The 16158-nt window shown below is 38.5% G+C and overlaps 1 protein-coding gene and 1 pseudogene across 2 annotated transcripts in view; both read right to left on the bottom strand.

Annotated features, from left to right (window-relative positions):
- The window catches only part of TEC (tec protein tyrosine kinase), a 140801-nt gene that overhangs the window by 63089 nt on the left and 61554 nt on the right, over positions 1–16158 (bottom strand). The gene's annotated exons all lie outside the window — the stretch shown is intronic.
- LOC131824319 (eukaryotic translation initiation factor 1-like) lies at positions 9135–10696 on the bottom strand (annotated as a pseudogene).

Below are 16158 nucleotides of genomic sequence, written 5' to 3'. Positions count from 1 at the left end.
ACCGAATACTTCATAAAAAAATCAAATAAATAAAACCTGCCAGATAGGGGTTTTTTTGCCTAACCAAAGACAGCAAGCATATATGCATTTTAGAAAGAAATAGGCTGCATGAGAAGATGTTGAACACTATTAGCCATAAAGGAAATGCAAATCAAAACCACAATGAGCTACCACTTCACACTAAGTAGGATGGCTAGAATCATGAAACATATTATAACAAGTGCCTTACTGAGGATGTAGAGAAAATGAAACCCTCACACACGTCTAGGGGAAATATGACATATTGCAGCCCCCTTGGAAAATAGTCTAGCAGTTCCTCAAAATGTTAAACACAGTTACCCAATGACCTAGCAAGAGAAGTGAAAACGTAGGTCCACACAAAAACATGTACATAAATGTTCAGAGCAGCTCGACTCACAATAGCCAAAAGGTTAAAACCAACCTGAATATCCATCAATGGATGAATGAGTAAACAAAATGTGGTATATCCACGTCATAGAATATTTAGCCGTAAAAAGGAATGAGGTACTGATACATGCTACAATATAAGTGAATCTTGTAAACATTATGTTAGGTAAAAGGAAGCAGACACACAAAAAGTAGCATCTTGTATGATTCTGTTTATATAAAATATCCAGAATAGCAAATCCATAAGGACAGGAGGCAGATTCGTGGCTGCCAGAGGTTGGGGGGAGGAGGGGGATTAGGGATTGACTGCTTCATGCAGAAGACCGACCTTCCCCCCCCCCCATATTTCTTTTCCTTCCCCTTTCTTTCTTTTTCTTCCTTCCTTCCTTTCTTTTCCTTCCTCTTTCTTTCTCTTTCTTTCTTTCTTCCTCTCCTTCCTTCCTATGATCTTTCTTTCCCTTTTTTTTCTTTTTTTTTCCCCCTTCCTTTCTCCCCCCCCTCCTCTTCTTTTCTTCCTTTCCTTTATTAAAATCCATTGTTTTCTGCTCCTGGCCTTCCTTGTATGATCAGACGTTCGGATTCTATAAGGCTTATTAGTCTATTTGTTTTAACTTCACTTTAGTGACCTTCTTGATAGCTTCCAGATTTTTTTTCTTTCTTCTTCTGTTTTGAGGAAGGACCAAAGCTCCATGCAGTTTTTCAAGCGTTAATTATGTAATTTTGTACCATCTGGATGTATATGATCTAATTTTCTGACTTTTCAAAATGATTGGTAATGACGATCAAATGAGCATTAATAATGATAACTATTTTTTTAAAGATGCAAAATGTTTTCAGTACCATTTTCTAGTAAGATTTCACAACTGTGTGAAATAGGTAAAGAAGATGGTACTCCCCCTGCCTCTGCCCTTCAGGCACAGATTACTGAGCTTCAGAATAATTAATGTGACTCCCTGGTCCCCGAAGACCAAACCAGCACTGGACCCCAAGTTTACTGACTCCTGATTCTTCCATTTGTCATAGAGACTCTCAAATGCTAGAGGTAAAAGTACATAATGTTGTATGTAGAGCTTAGTAATTTAAATTTAGGGACTAAAAGAATTAGCAAAGAATCTAACTAAACCTCTTTCTAAATAAAAACGAACAAAACAAAAAATACTTCTAGGGATGTGCAGGTGTCCCTATAAAGGAAATGCTATTTTTATTGCAATTTAGGAACCAATGGATTATCTCCCAGATTTTATGGGAAGCAGCTCATTTTTACTTTCAAAAGATGCTTTAATGAATTCTATGTAAAATACGAGAAACTATGAATCTAAGTTTTGTTGTGATTTTTTTTTTTTTTGCTCCTGATCACTTTATTTTTAAACTACTTTAAATATTTCATCCCCCTCCCCCATTTCTCCCACCCCTAACCCCCACCTTGGGCAACCACCAATCTGTTCTCTATATCCGTAAGCTTGGTTTTCTTGTCCCTGTGGGTGGTGGTTTTATAACTCATATAGTATTTGTCTTGCTCTGATCGATTTCACTTAGCATAATGCCCTCGAGGCCTGTCCATGTTGCTGTAAATGGCAAGATTTCATTCTTTTCATGGCTGAGTAATACCCATTGTATATACAGACCACATCCTCTTGAACCATTCATCCATTGATGAGTACTTAGGTTGTTTCCTTATCTAGGCTATTGTAAATAATGCTGCAGTGAACATGGGGTGCATATACCTCTCTGAGTTAGTGGTTTTTTTCTTCAGATAAATACCCCAAATAAATTCTGGATCATATGGTAATTCTGTTTATAATTTTTTAAAAGAATTTATTTATTTATTTGACAGAGAGAGATCACAAGTTGGCAGAAAGGCAAGCAGAGAGATAGAGGAGGAAGCAGGCTCCCCGCTGAGCAGAGAGCCTGATGCGGGACTCGATTCCAGGACCCTAGGATCATGACCTGAGCCGAAGGCAGTGGCCTAACCCACTGAGCCACCCAGGCGCCCCTGTTTATAATTTTTTAAATTTTTTAAAAATTTAATTTAATTTAATTTAATTTAATTAAAATTAATTAATTTAATTTAAAATTTAATTTAATTTAATTTAATTTTAAATTTAATTAAATTAAATTTTTAATTTTTTAAAGAACCTCCATATTGTTTTCCATAGTGTCTCCACCAATTCACATTCCACCAACAAAGCACAAGAGTTCCCACTCCACATCCTTAACAACCTGTTATTTCTTGTGTTGTTGATAATAGCCATTCTAACAGATGTGAAGTGGTATCTCATTGTGATTTTGATTTACATTTCCCTGATTGTTAGTGATGTTGAACATCGTACCTGTTGGCCATGTATATCTACTTTGGAAAAATATGCATTCAGATCTTCTGCTTATTTTTTAATCAGATTGGGTTTTTTTGTTTTTGTTGGTTTTTTTGCTATTGACTTGTATGAATTCTTTATATATTCTTGTATATATTCTTGTATAATTCTTGATGAGGGGTATTAACCCCTTATCATTTATACGATTTGCAAATATTTTCTCCCATTCAGTAGGTTGCCTTTTCATTTTGTTAATGGTTTCCTTTGATGTGTAGAAGTTTTTTAGCATGATGCAGTCTCCTTTGTTTATTTTTGGTCTTGTTGCCTTTACCTGTGATGTCATATCCAAAAAATTATTACCAAGACTATATCAAGGATTAGTTTTCTTCTAAGATTTTTATGATTTCAGGTCTTATGTTCATCTTTCATAAGTTGAGTTAATTTTTGTGTATGATGTAAGGATGCAGTTCAATATCATTCTGTTGCATGTGGCTTTCTGGTTTTCCAAGCAGCATTTATTAAAGAGACGGTCCTTTCCTCAGTGTGTATTCTTGGCTCCTTTTCATAAATGAATTGGCCATACATGTGTAAGATTATTTTGGGGGCCCCTATTCGGGTCTAATAATCTTTATGTCTGTTTTTATGCCTGTGCCATACTGTTATGATGACTATTGCTTTGTAATAGAGTTTGGAATCAGGGAGCATGTTTCCTCCAGGTTTGTTCTTCTTTCTCAATACCCTTTGGCTTTGTGTTTCCATACAAAGTTTAGGATTGTTCCAAATCTGTGAAGAATGCCACTGAATTTTGACTGGAATTGCACTAAATATATGTCACTTTGGGCAGTACAGACATTTTAATAGTATTAACTTCTCCAATTCATGAGCATGGAATATCTTTCTATTTATTTGTATCATCAATTTCTTTCATTAATGTCTTGTAGTTTTCAGCTGACAGGTCTTTTTTTTTCCTTCCTTGGTGAAACTGATTCCTAGGAATTTTATTCTTTTTGATGTAATTTATTTCATTTAAGACTTTATTTATATGACAGGGACGCCTGGGTGGCTCAATCGTTAAGCATCTGCCTTTGGCTCAGGTCATGATCCCAGTGTCCTGGGATCGAGCCCCACATCGGACTCCCTGCTTGGTGGGAAGCCTGCTTCTCCCTCTGCCTCTCTCACTTCCCCTGCTTGTGTTCCCTCTCTCACTGTTTCTCTCTCTCTGTCAAATAAATAAATAAAATCTATTTTTAAAAACTTTTTTTTATATGGCAGACATAGAGAGAGCATAAGTAGGGGGAGAAGCAAGTAGAAGGAAAATCAGGCTCCCAAGCTTGAACAGGGAGCCTGATACCAGACTCAATCCCAGGACCCTGGGATCATGACCTGAGCTGAAGACAGCCACTTTGACTAAGCCACCCAGGCACCCTCTTTTTTAAAATATAAACATATAATGTATTATTAGCCCCAGTGGTACATGTCTGTGAATCGCCAGGTTTACACACTTCACAGCATTCACCATAGCACATACCCTTCCCAACATCCACAACACCACCACCCTCTCCCTACCCCATGTGCCCAGCCCTCCTAAGTTTGTTTTGTGACATCAGGAGTCTCTTATGGCTTGTCTCCCTCCCAATACCATCTTGTTTCATTTATTCTTTTCCTACCCTCTAACCCCCCACGTTGCATCTCCACTTCCTCATATCAGGGAGATCATATGATAGTTGTCTTTCTCTGATCGACTTATTTCGCTCAGCATAATACCCTCTGGTTCCATCCACGTTGTCGCAAATGGCAAGATTTCATTTCTTTTGATGGCTGCATAGTATTCCATGATATATATATATGTACCACCTCTTCTTTATCCATTCATCTGTTGACATTTGGGCTCTTTCCATAGTTCGGCTATTGTGGACATTGCTGCTATAAACATTAGGGTGCACACGCCCCTTAGAATCACTACATTTGTATCTTTAGGGTAAATACCCAGTAGTGCAATTGCTGGGTTATAGGGTAGCTCTATCTTCAACTTTTTGAGGAAACTCCATGTTGTTTTCCAGAGCGGCTGCACCAGCTTGCATTCCCACCAACAGTGTACGTGGGAAATTCCCCTTTCTCCGCATCCTCGCCAGCATCTATCATTTCCTGACTTGTTCATTTTAGCCATTCTGACTGGTGTGAGGTGATTATCTCATTGTGGTTTTGATTTGTATTTCCCTGAAGGGCCCTCTTTTTAATGGAATTTAAATATGATTATTTTCTTAATGTCTCTGATAGTTTTTTATTAGTGTGTAGAAATGCAACAGATTTTTTTGTATAGATTTTGTGTCCTACAGTTTTATTGTATTCATTTATTAGTTGTAACAGTTTTTTTAAGGACTCTAGAGTTTTTTTGTATATAATGTCATGTCATCTGCATATAGTGATAGTTTTACCCCTTCCTTCCCAATCTGCATGTCTTTTATTTCTTCTTCTTACCTAATTGTTCTGGCTAGGACTTCCAATACTATGTTGAGTAATACTGGTGACAGTGGATATCGTTGCCTTGTTCCTGATCTTAGACAAAAAGATTTTAGCTTTTAACTACTGAGTAGAATGTTAGCTATAGGCTTGTCATATATGGCCTTTACTATGCTGAGATTTATTCTTTTTATATCTGTTTTGGTGAGAGGGCTTTTTGTTTTGTTTTGTTTTTATTTATTAAAGAGAGAGAGAGAGCACAAGCTTGAATGTGGGGAGGGGCAGTGCGAGAGGGACAAGCAGACTCCCCGCTGAACAGGGAGCCCAACACAGGGCCCAATCCCAGGACCCTGAGATCATGACTTGATAGAAGGCAGACACATAACCAACTGAGCCATCCAGGTGTCCCCTTGACTTGTTGTCATAAATGGAATTTGAATTTTGCCAAATGCCTTTTGTGCATCTATTGAGATGATCACAGGATTTTTATCCATCATTTTGTTAATGTGGCCTATCATCCTGACTGATTTGCAGATGTTGAGCCATCTTTGAATCCCTAGCATACATTCCGCTTGATCACAGCATATAATACTTTTAACATATTGTTAAATTCAGTGTACTGACATTTTGTTGAGGATTTTTACATCTATGCTCATGAGGGATATTGCCCTGTAATTTTCTCTTCTTGTGATATTCTTGTCTGGTTTTGGTATCAGGGTAATGTGGGCCTAAAATGAGTTTGGAAGAGTTTCCTCCTCTTCTATTTCTTGGAAGAGTTTGAGAAGGAAGACTAATTCTTCTTTGAGTATTTGGTAAAATTCATCAGTAAAGCCAACTGGTCCTGGGCTTTTGTTTATTGATAAGTTTTTGATTACTGATTCAATCTCCTTGCTGGTAATTGGTCTGTTCAGATTTTCTATTTCATCGTGATTCATTCTTGGTACAGTGTGTGTTTCTAGGAATTTATTAATTTCTTCTAAGTTGTTCAATTTGATGGAATAAAATTTTTCATATTAGTTTCTTATGATACTCTGTATTTCTGTGGTGTCAGTTATTAAGTTCTTTTGTTTCTCATCTTATTTCTTTGAGCCTTCTTTTTTCTTAATGAGTTTAGCTAAAGTTTTGTTGATTTTGTTTTCAAAGAATCAGCTCTTAACTCCACTGATCTTTTCTACTGTTTTTTGGTCCTTTTTCTTTTATTTCTGCTGTAATCTTTGTTATTTTCTTCCTTCTTCTAACTTTCGACTTCATTTGTTCTTCTTTTTTTAGTTCTTTAAGGTATATAGTTAGGCTGTTTATTTTATACTTTTCTGGTTTCTTGAGGTATACAATTATCACTATGTATTCCTTCTCAGAACTTTTTGGGTTGCATTCCATAAATTATGATATGTTACATTTTTATTTTCATTTGCCTCAATGTATTTTTTTCTCTTTTGATTTTTTTTCTTTGACCCATTGATAGTTCAGTAGCCTGTTGTTTAATCTCCTTATATTTGTGAAATTTCCAGTTTTCTTCACATAACTGATACTACTTTCCTACCACTGTCATCAGAAAAGATGCTTGATATGATTTTAATTCTCTTACATTTATTTGGACTTGTTTCTACCATATGATCTATCCCAGAAAAAAACTTCCCCAAGAAAATTGATTGTATACTCATCTAGAGCCCCAGTTTTTGCAACTGCTGTCTAAACGACACCTCCAGATAGCCTGGTTCTGATGAACAGTGGGCCTTATGCTCATGGTCCAATAGGACTGTGTATATTTGCATATTTTTGAAAGCTGTTGTCCCTTGAGCTCTCTTCACTTTTTTAAATACGTTTTTTCTTTTGGTTGGTCTGATAAGGTAACTTATACTGCCTTGTCTTTGAGTTCACTGATGTTTTCTTCGGCTTCATCTAGTCTGCTGTTGAATCACTTTAGTGTATTTCTCAGTTCAGTTATTGTATTATTCATCTCCATGACTTCCACTTGATTTTTTTGTATATTTCCTATCTCTTTATTGAAGTTCTCACTGGGTTCATCCATTCTTCTCCCAGTTTAATGAGCATCTTTATAACCATTACTTTCAACTTTTTATCAGGTAAATTACTTATTTCTATTTTATTAAGACTTTTCCCTTAGGTTTTATTTTGTTTTTTAATTGGGGACATATTCCTCTCTTCCTTTTTTTTGACTCTCTGTTTTGTTTCTATGCAGTAGGTGAAATGTCCACCTTTCCTAGGTCTAAAGGAGTGGTGTCATGTAGGACATGAACTTTGTCTTTTAACCTTGTTCTAGATCTTGTTTGTGGTTGGTCAAGCAGATTATTATATTTTTAATAGCTCCCAGTAGTTGACGGTGTGCCAAGACTTGTCAGTATCCCAAAGAGGAAGAGAATCTCAGCACCGAGATTTAAGCTGATTGGAAGCTAGACTCATAGACAACAGCTTTCAAAAGTAAGCAAATATACACAGTCCTAGTCAAATAGACTAACACTCAAATTGTAGGGATCCCAGAAGAGAGGGGGGCGGGGCAGAATCTTACTTAAAGAAATAATGGCTGAAAACTTCCCTAAAATGAGAAGTGTAACCGGCATCCAGAGCCAGGAAGACCAAAGTTCAATAAGATAAACCCAAAGAGACCCAAACCAAGATACATTATAATTAAAATATCAAAAGTTAAATATGTGATATAACCTCTGTCTATCTAAAAGCAGCAAGGAAGAAAATTTTTTTTTTCTGTTACATACAAGGGAAGTCCAGCGAGACTATTAGATTTTTCAGCAGAAACTTTATAGTCCATAAGAGAATGGTACAAAAAAAAAAAATCAGAGAGCTGAAAAAAAAATCTTCCAACCAAGAATATTCCACCCAACAAAGTCATTCAGAATTAAAGGAGAGATAGAGTTTTTCACACAACCGGAAGCCAAACGAATTCATCACCACTGAACTGGCCTTAGAAGAAATGTGGGTTAAAAAAAAAAAAAAAAAAAAGATTTAATTATTTATTTGAGAGAGAGAGAGTGCAAGGGGAAGGGCAGAGGAAGAGGGAGAGATAAAATCTCAAACAGACTCCTCATAAAGTACACAGCCCAAAGTGGGGCTTTATCCCAGGACCCTGAGATCAAGACCTGAGCTGAAATCAAGAGTTAGCTGCTCAAGTGATAAGCCACCCAGGCATCCCATGGTCTTACAAGAAATGCTACAGGAACATCTTTGAGCTGAAAAGAAAGGGTAGTAATTAGGAACAAGAAAACATGAAAGAATAAATCTCACTGGAAAGGTAAATATATAGTAAAGGTAGTGGGTTAATCACTGAAAAATATAGTACTAAGATTTAAAAACAACAGTAGTAAATATAACTATGATTACAACTATTAGTAAAGGATACATAAGATTAAAGGAGTAAAATGAGACATCAAAAACATAAAGCATGGGTGGAGAGTAAAAATGTAGAGTTTTAGAATGTGATCAAATAAGTTGTTATCAACTTATAACATATAGGTTATTATATATATAAGGCTCATGATAATCACATGCAAAAACCAATAGTAAATACATATATGATAGAGACAAAGGAACTTAATAAGTAAACCATTAAAGAAAGTCATCAAATAAAAGAGAGCAAGATTAGAAAAAAGGAACAGAAAAGGAACTACAAAAACAGCCAGCAAACAATTAACAAAATGGCAATAAGTATGTATCTATCAAGAATTACTTTAGGGGCACCTGGGTGGCTCAGTAGGTTAAAGCCTCTGCCTTCGGCTCAGGTCGTGATCTCAAGGTCCTGGGATCGAGCCCCGCATCAGGCTTTCTGCTTGGAAGGGAGCCTGCTTCCCTTCCTCTCTCTCTCTGCATGCCTCCCTGCCTACTTGTGATCTCTGTCTATCAAATAAATAAATAAATTTTTTTTTTTAAAAATGTGTAAGAATTACTTTAAATGTAAATGAACTAAATTCTCCAATCAAAAGACCGCAGTGACTATATGGATTAAAAAAACAAAACCTTTCCATATGGTGCTTATAAGAAACTCACATTTGGGTTTTGTTTTTTTTTTTCATTTTGGTTCTTTTCAGTTAATTGCATGAAGAAGTTACACTAGTCCAAGTTAAAGGCAGATCCCAAATGGTTATGTTATACAAGCTGTGAGGTTTTTAAATTTGTGACAAGAGACAGAAGGGAAATTCTACTCATTTCAAGGAAATCCTCATTTAAGCTTCAGTGAGCCAAAAGCACTTGAAACCATGAACCTTCAGCTGGTCATCCTCAGCCAGTTCAATCTCTCTGGATTGGCGTATGTTCTTACACTGGTCACCCTGTAGCTAAATTACTTCTCCATATTCTGGATGCTCAACTACAGTACCATTAAAAGCAGATTTCTTCTTGAATGCTTTCATAGTTTCTTTTTTATCATGATCATCAGCTATCCGTTGGATAGTAGTAAGGGTCTTCCTGCTATTTCTCTGTTGAATTCTTATATGGATAAAATCCTCAGTGCCAGCAGAAAGCAGATTTTCACCCTTGCTTGCATCATCAAAGGGGTCAAAAGAAGGGAGGTTCCAGATAGCAGACAGAAGATAAGATTCCTTTTCCTGGGTGGAAATAGCCTGTGGAAGGTGGTGGCAGGAGATGGCAGGCATGGGAGGAGCATCAGGAAGCAAGTGGGCTTGAGGAGAAGGCCACTCAGTTCTTGGAAGTGGCCCAGTGACTGGAGCCAAGGGACTGACTCACTTTAGATGTAAAGACACAGGGGTAGTTGGATGGCTCAGTCCTTAGGCATCCACCTTTGACTCTGGTCATGATCCCAGGGTCCTGGGATTGAACCCCACATTGTACTCCCTGCTTGGCTGGGGGCCTGCTTCTCCTTCTCCCACTCCCCCTGCCTATGTTCCCTCTTTCACCGTGTCTCTCTCTGTCAAATAAATAAATAAAATCTTAAAAAAAAAAAAAAAAAAGGGGCGCCTGGGTGGCTCAGTGTGTTAAGCCGCTGCCTTCGGCTCGGGTCATGATCTCAGGGTCCTGGGATCGAGTCCCGCATCGGGCTCTCTGCTCAGCAGGGAGCCTGCTTCCTCCTCTCTCTCTGCCTACTTGTGATCTCTCTCTGTCAAATAAATAAATAAAATCTTAAAAAATAAAAAAAGACACAGACTGAAAATGAAGGGATAGAAAAAGATTCACAAATTGAAAACGAAAAGAATGTTAGGATAGCCATACTTACTTCAGAAAAAATAGACTTTAAAACAAAGACTATAATAAGAATCAAAGAAGGGCATTAGGTGATGATAAAGGGGCCATTTCAACAAGAGGCTATAACATTTATAAATACTCATGTACCCAACATAGGAGCACCTAAATATACAAAGGAAATATTAACAGACTTAAAGTAGAAATATACAGAAATACAGTAATAGTAGGGGTCTTTAATACCCCCACTTGCATCATTGGATAGAAACATCCAGACGGAAAATCAATAAGCAAATAACAGACTTAAATGACACATTAGACCAGATGGACTTAACAGATTTTTTTTTTTTTAGTTTGTCAAAGAGAGAAAGAGAGACAGTGTTCCCAAGCAGCAGGCAGAGGGGGAGCAGCAGGCAGAGGGAGAAGCAGGCTTGAGGGAGCCTGACATAGGACTTGATCCCAGGACCCTGGGATCATGACCTGAGCTAAAGACAGATGCTTAACGGACTAAGCCACCCAGGCATCTTGTGTTAACAGATATTTACAGAACATTACATCCAAAATCACCAGAATACACATTCTTCTCAATGTGCACGCAGAACTTTCTCAAGATTGCTATTTGGGGTGATAAAAAAAACTTTGGAACCAGAGAGTGGTGATTACAGCCCAACATGATGAACGCACTTACTGTCACTGAACTGTACAGTTTAAAATGGTTACAATGGTAAATTTCATCTGTATTTTACTACTAAAAAAAAAAAATAGCATTAGGAGAATTAAAAGACATGCCACAAAGTACAAACAAGTATTTGCAAAACATATACAAACAACGAGTTTGATTCAGAATGTATATGTTATAGCTTTTAAAAATAAATAAAGGTAGAAAACCTAAGTGAAAAAAGGAGAAAAAATATCCAAAAGGACACCTCAACAGAGAGTAAATGCCAGTGGACCCTTATACTATGCAGACTTGTTCATCCTCTACAATAATCAGAGAAATGCAGGTTGAAAAAACAGTGAAACACCACTATCCGCACACCAGACCATGGCTGCTCAGAGGCAGGGGTGAGTCTCAGGGCTGAGAAGAGGGAAGTTCCAAAGTCTGACCAGAACGTAGGGAGAGGAGGGTCTCCTCTTCCCCATAGCCAACAACCACTGCCAATATATGTGGACATTTCATAACTATTTTCAGATCTGAGAATCAAATGTGGTCATGGAAAAGATTCTGGTGAATTATTCATAAAAATCCAATTTCCTCATTTTAAGGTAGAAACTGGGGCAGTGGCTGGATTAACGACCTTCCCGAGGTCGAACTGGCTAGCAGAGCCAAAACTCGACCTTTAACCTTCTCCCTGCCATTTCATGTTCCTCTGTGCTCCTGCGTCTTGATGTGAAAGGGCCAAATTTTGTCAGTGGCCACTTATAACCCGCTAACCCTCTAAAATCTTCCTCTCGCATTAAAAAATAAATAAATAAATAATTTTTTAAAAAATCCAAGTCTTTTCCATGGCCCACAAAGCCATCCATGTGTGATCTTGCCCAGGTCTCTGGCCTCCTCCCCCACCACACCCTCCTCACCCCCCCTCGCCCATGTCCATTTCAGCCCCTCAGCCCCTCTGCTGTTCCTGGATAAGGAAGCACCGGATGTCCCTCTCGAGGTTTTGCATTCCTGGCTTCCCCCCAAACCCCAGGGTTTCCAGAGGGCCTGCCTCACTCTTCTTAAGATCTCCATCCTGGGGCACCTGGGTGGCTCAGTGGGTTAAGGCCTCTGCCTGCAGCTCAGGTCATGATCTCAGGGTCCTGGGATGGAGCCCCGCATCAGGCTCTCTGCTCCACAGGGAGCCTGCTTCCTCCTCTCTACTGGTGAAATTAATTAATTAATTAATTAATTAAAATCTTAAAAAAAAAAAAAAACCTCCACCCCCCCCACAACATCACCTACCAAAGAAAACAAAACAAGCAGACAAACCAACCAAACAAACAAACAGGCATGCAAGGCCCCACTCCTTCCATCCTGCTTTGCTTTCCTTCAGGTGGGAGATATGTACTCGCTTATCTGGACACTGTCTATCTTTCTCCTCTAAAACATAAGTCCGTGAGAACAGGACACTTGCTGTCTATACTTTTTGGTGTCATTACAGCCTAGAACAGTATCTGCCACAAAAAGGAATTTAAAATATTTTTGTTAAGTTTATTGATTTAAGTAAAAAGTTGGGTTTTCCTTTTTTGTTTTTTTTTTGGGGGGGGGGGGCCTGGCTAGAAAGCTAGAGTATAGAGGGGTCTAGGGAACTTCCAGTCAAATGGCCTGGGTTTGAACCTCATTACTCCACCAGTTGATAGTGATTATGAATTACAAATCTAGATTTCTCTGCTTTTAAATTTTCTATTTCAGTCGATTCAGAAAGTTCACGGTTATTGGTTATGTACGTTCTTCTACCATTCCCCATGAATACTTCCCTCCAGCACACACAGTTTAGAACGTGCTCAGCAAAGAAATATTTAACCCCGCCCTTCTGTATATTCCTATTTTGAATTTAAAATCCTTTTATTTTTGTTAACTTTTTAAAAATTGCTTTCTTCTCAGGATTTGGATTAAATTTAATAGAAAAATAACACTTGGTAGCAAAGCTGACACAAGAAAGTTGGGCCACTATGTCATATTTAGAAATTGCCCAGTATACTGGTCAGTTACACAACAGATTTGTAAAGATCAAGAGCTTGATTACATATTAACAGTTCCTAATTAAAACAAACGCACTATGAAAACCAATTCACCAGAGTAACTCTAACCATAAAACACTTGGGAATTCATTTAACACAAAAAGTATGGTACTTTTATTTTATTTTATTTAAAGATTTTATTTATTTATTTTACAGAAAGAAAGCTCACAAGTAGGCAGAGAGGCAGGCAGAGAGAAAGGAGGAAGCAGGCTCCCCACTATGCAGAGAGCCCGATGCAGGGCTCAATCCCAGGGCCCTGGGATCACAACCTGAGCTGAAGGCAGAGGCCTTAACCCACTGAACCACCCAGGTGCCCCAGTATGGTACTTTTAAAACCAACTCTGAAAGTAAGAAAGAGAAATAAACAACAGAAGTAGACACCCATCTTTTTGCTCTTGAAAGGAAGACTTTTAAGAACATAAGCCAATTAGAAATGTGCTTATTTCTTAGGTATTATGCAGCAGAGATGTCTGTGGGTATCTCACTGGCAGAATTTATAGATATCATCAGATATTAGAACAAATCAAGTCTTCTGTGCTCTGCAGAAACAGATCCAGGTTTTGAGCGGCTGGAAGCTTATGCACTTTAAGAAGAAGGCTCTCTTTCTTTTAAGTGCAAAATTATAAATACAAAACTGTGAGGGTCCTTCCAGGAACCTGAGAAAGGGCCCTGGAATTAAGTCTCTAATGCTTACTTTTCTTTCTCTTCTTAGAAGACCCACCTCTGGTGTTGGAAGACACCAAAGTGAAGGAGCAGAAGGAAAAGTACATTTCCCACAACCAGTACGCTGCCACATGCCCCGGTGACAAGTGTCCAGAGGAAAACATTCACAGCAGAGGGTCCCCGATAAGAGTTCTACCAACACAGGCTCTGCGATGTCTGGAATGTGAAATGGCCCTACTTGGAGGTACACATTTCTGCCACTTACCGCAACCTCAAAATGCAACTGCAGGCAACAGAGATCGATTTAGAGAGTGGATCCACTGTGACCCTACGGTATCACAACAATGTGATCTGCTGTGCTTATTGCAACAATGTCTAGATCTGGGAAAAGCCAGATGCAGGAACGAACCCCCTGAGACGCATACAAAAAAAGACAAAGGTGGGTGACCATGGGACGTAGCTTGTGTGTATAGGCATTACAGCAAGTGCTAGCGATTATATATATGCCACTTACTATATGCCAGGAGCTGTCCTGACCACTCACACACTTGGTGATCTGCTCACTCCTCATCAACACCTGTGAGGGCAGTACTTCTTTCTCCCCAGTTAGGAGATGAGGAAAATGAGGCATAGGGGTTAGGTAACTTGTCCAAGGTCCTGCAGCTAGAAAGGTAACAAATTTAGGATTTGAACTCAGGTAATCTGGCTCCAGAGTCCATAGTCTTAGTCTCCTACTCTCTAACACACAGAAATTCTATTAATTTGGAAATGGGCTGTAGAAATGACTGCAGTTTCCTATAATCAAGAGGGAACAGAAAATTGCTGATTAACGATTCCAGAACCTCAGGAAATATACTATTTCATCTAGTGGATGTTGGTTTTGTTTCCTGGCAGCTATTTCAGTCATGAACTCTATCCTTAGAAAGTGACTAAATGTGACATCTGAAAATAAAGGAATGACCCTGTTTTTTTAAAAAAAAAAAAATCTGAATTTTTACTTACTGGATCTTTAACATAAAGCTACTCATCTTTTCCTAAGAAAATTCAAATCTCTACCATTTATTTTGATGATGTACTATAATCAATCCTAGTCAGGGCTGAATTAACCTAAAAATCTGTTTACTTTTGTAAAAAAATGTTTAAAAACAGACTTAATAATACATTATAGAAGATTTATAGGGGGTCCTTTTCAGCTGTGACACTGGTCTGGCCTGTTGGGATTGTAAGTTCACATTGAATTGAGTTTCTTCTGAGTTTTTTCTGGGAAGAACGATTTCAAGTATTTTTAAAAAGAACTATTTAACCAAACCCACTTAAAAATTCTTAAGAGCTACTATCTACGTATAACCTTTATCAACCTCTTTTTTTTTTTTTTTTAAAGATTATAGCAGCAATGGCCACGGTCACCAAACTATGGAAAGAACCAAGATGCCCTTCAACGGACAAATGGATAAGGAAGATGTGGTCCATATACACTATGGAGTGTTATGCCTCCATCAGAAAGGATGAATACCCAACTTTTGTAGCAACATGGTCTGGACTGGAAGAGATTATGCTGAGTGAAATAAGTCAAGCAGAGAGAGTCAATTATCATATGGTTTCACTTATTTGTGGAGCATAACAAATAACATGGAGGATATGAGGAGTTAGGAGAAGGGAGTTGGGGTAAATTGGAAGGGGAGGTGAATCATGAGAGACTATGAACTCTGAAAAACAATCTGAAGTGGCGGGGGGGTGGGAGGTTGGGGGAACCAGGTGGTGGGTATTAGAGAGGGCACAGATTGCATGGAGCACTGGGTGTGGTGAAAAAATAATGAATACTGTTATGCTGAAAATAAATAAATAAATTTTTTTAAAAAGGATTTCCTTTATTTATTTGACAGACAGAGATCACAAGTAGGCAGAGAGGCAGAGAGAGAGGAAGGGAAGCAGGTTCCCTGTGGAGCAGAGAGCCCAATGTGGACTCCATCCCAGGAGCCTAGGATCATGACCCGAGCCAAAGGCTGAGGCTTTAACCCACTGAGCCACCCAGGCGCCCCTCAACCTCTTTCATATAACTACTTCCAGAAATATTTTCTTCTCCGAGGTCTCTCTTCCACAAAATGAAATTACTTGCATGTGTAGGACTCCCACCACCTCCCGGTGGGGGGCGGGGAGGGGGGGCAGTGAAGAAGAAAGAAACACAAACCAACAATGTGAAAAGAACTCCCTCTTCAAGGTCTTCTACATAAAGCCAAAGCAGGGAAGGAGGAAGGAAACTCTGCATACAGGTGGTCAGTGGACTTGTGTTTAAGGAAGTCCCCCTTTGCGGTCAGTAGCACAGTGTGGTTTAACAGATAGCAGCATGTCAGCCAGAAAGATTAGACATCTTGGTTCACCTACTCAAATGGGACATTATTTCAGAGAAGGCAGCCTGACTTTGTCTCCC

Source organism: Mustela lutreola, chromosome 1 (assembly GCF_030435805.1).
Source record: "Mustela lutreola isolate mMusLut2 chromosome 1, mMusLut2.pri, whole genome shotgun sequence".
NCBI classification, from domain to species: Eukaryota; Metazoa; Chordata; class Mammalia; order Carnivora; family Mustelidae; genus Mustela; species Mustela lutreola.
Note: the sequence above shows the minus strand (reverse complement) of the source record. Positions and strands in the feature narration are given on the sequence as shown.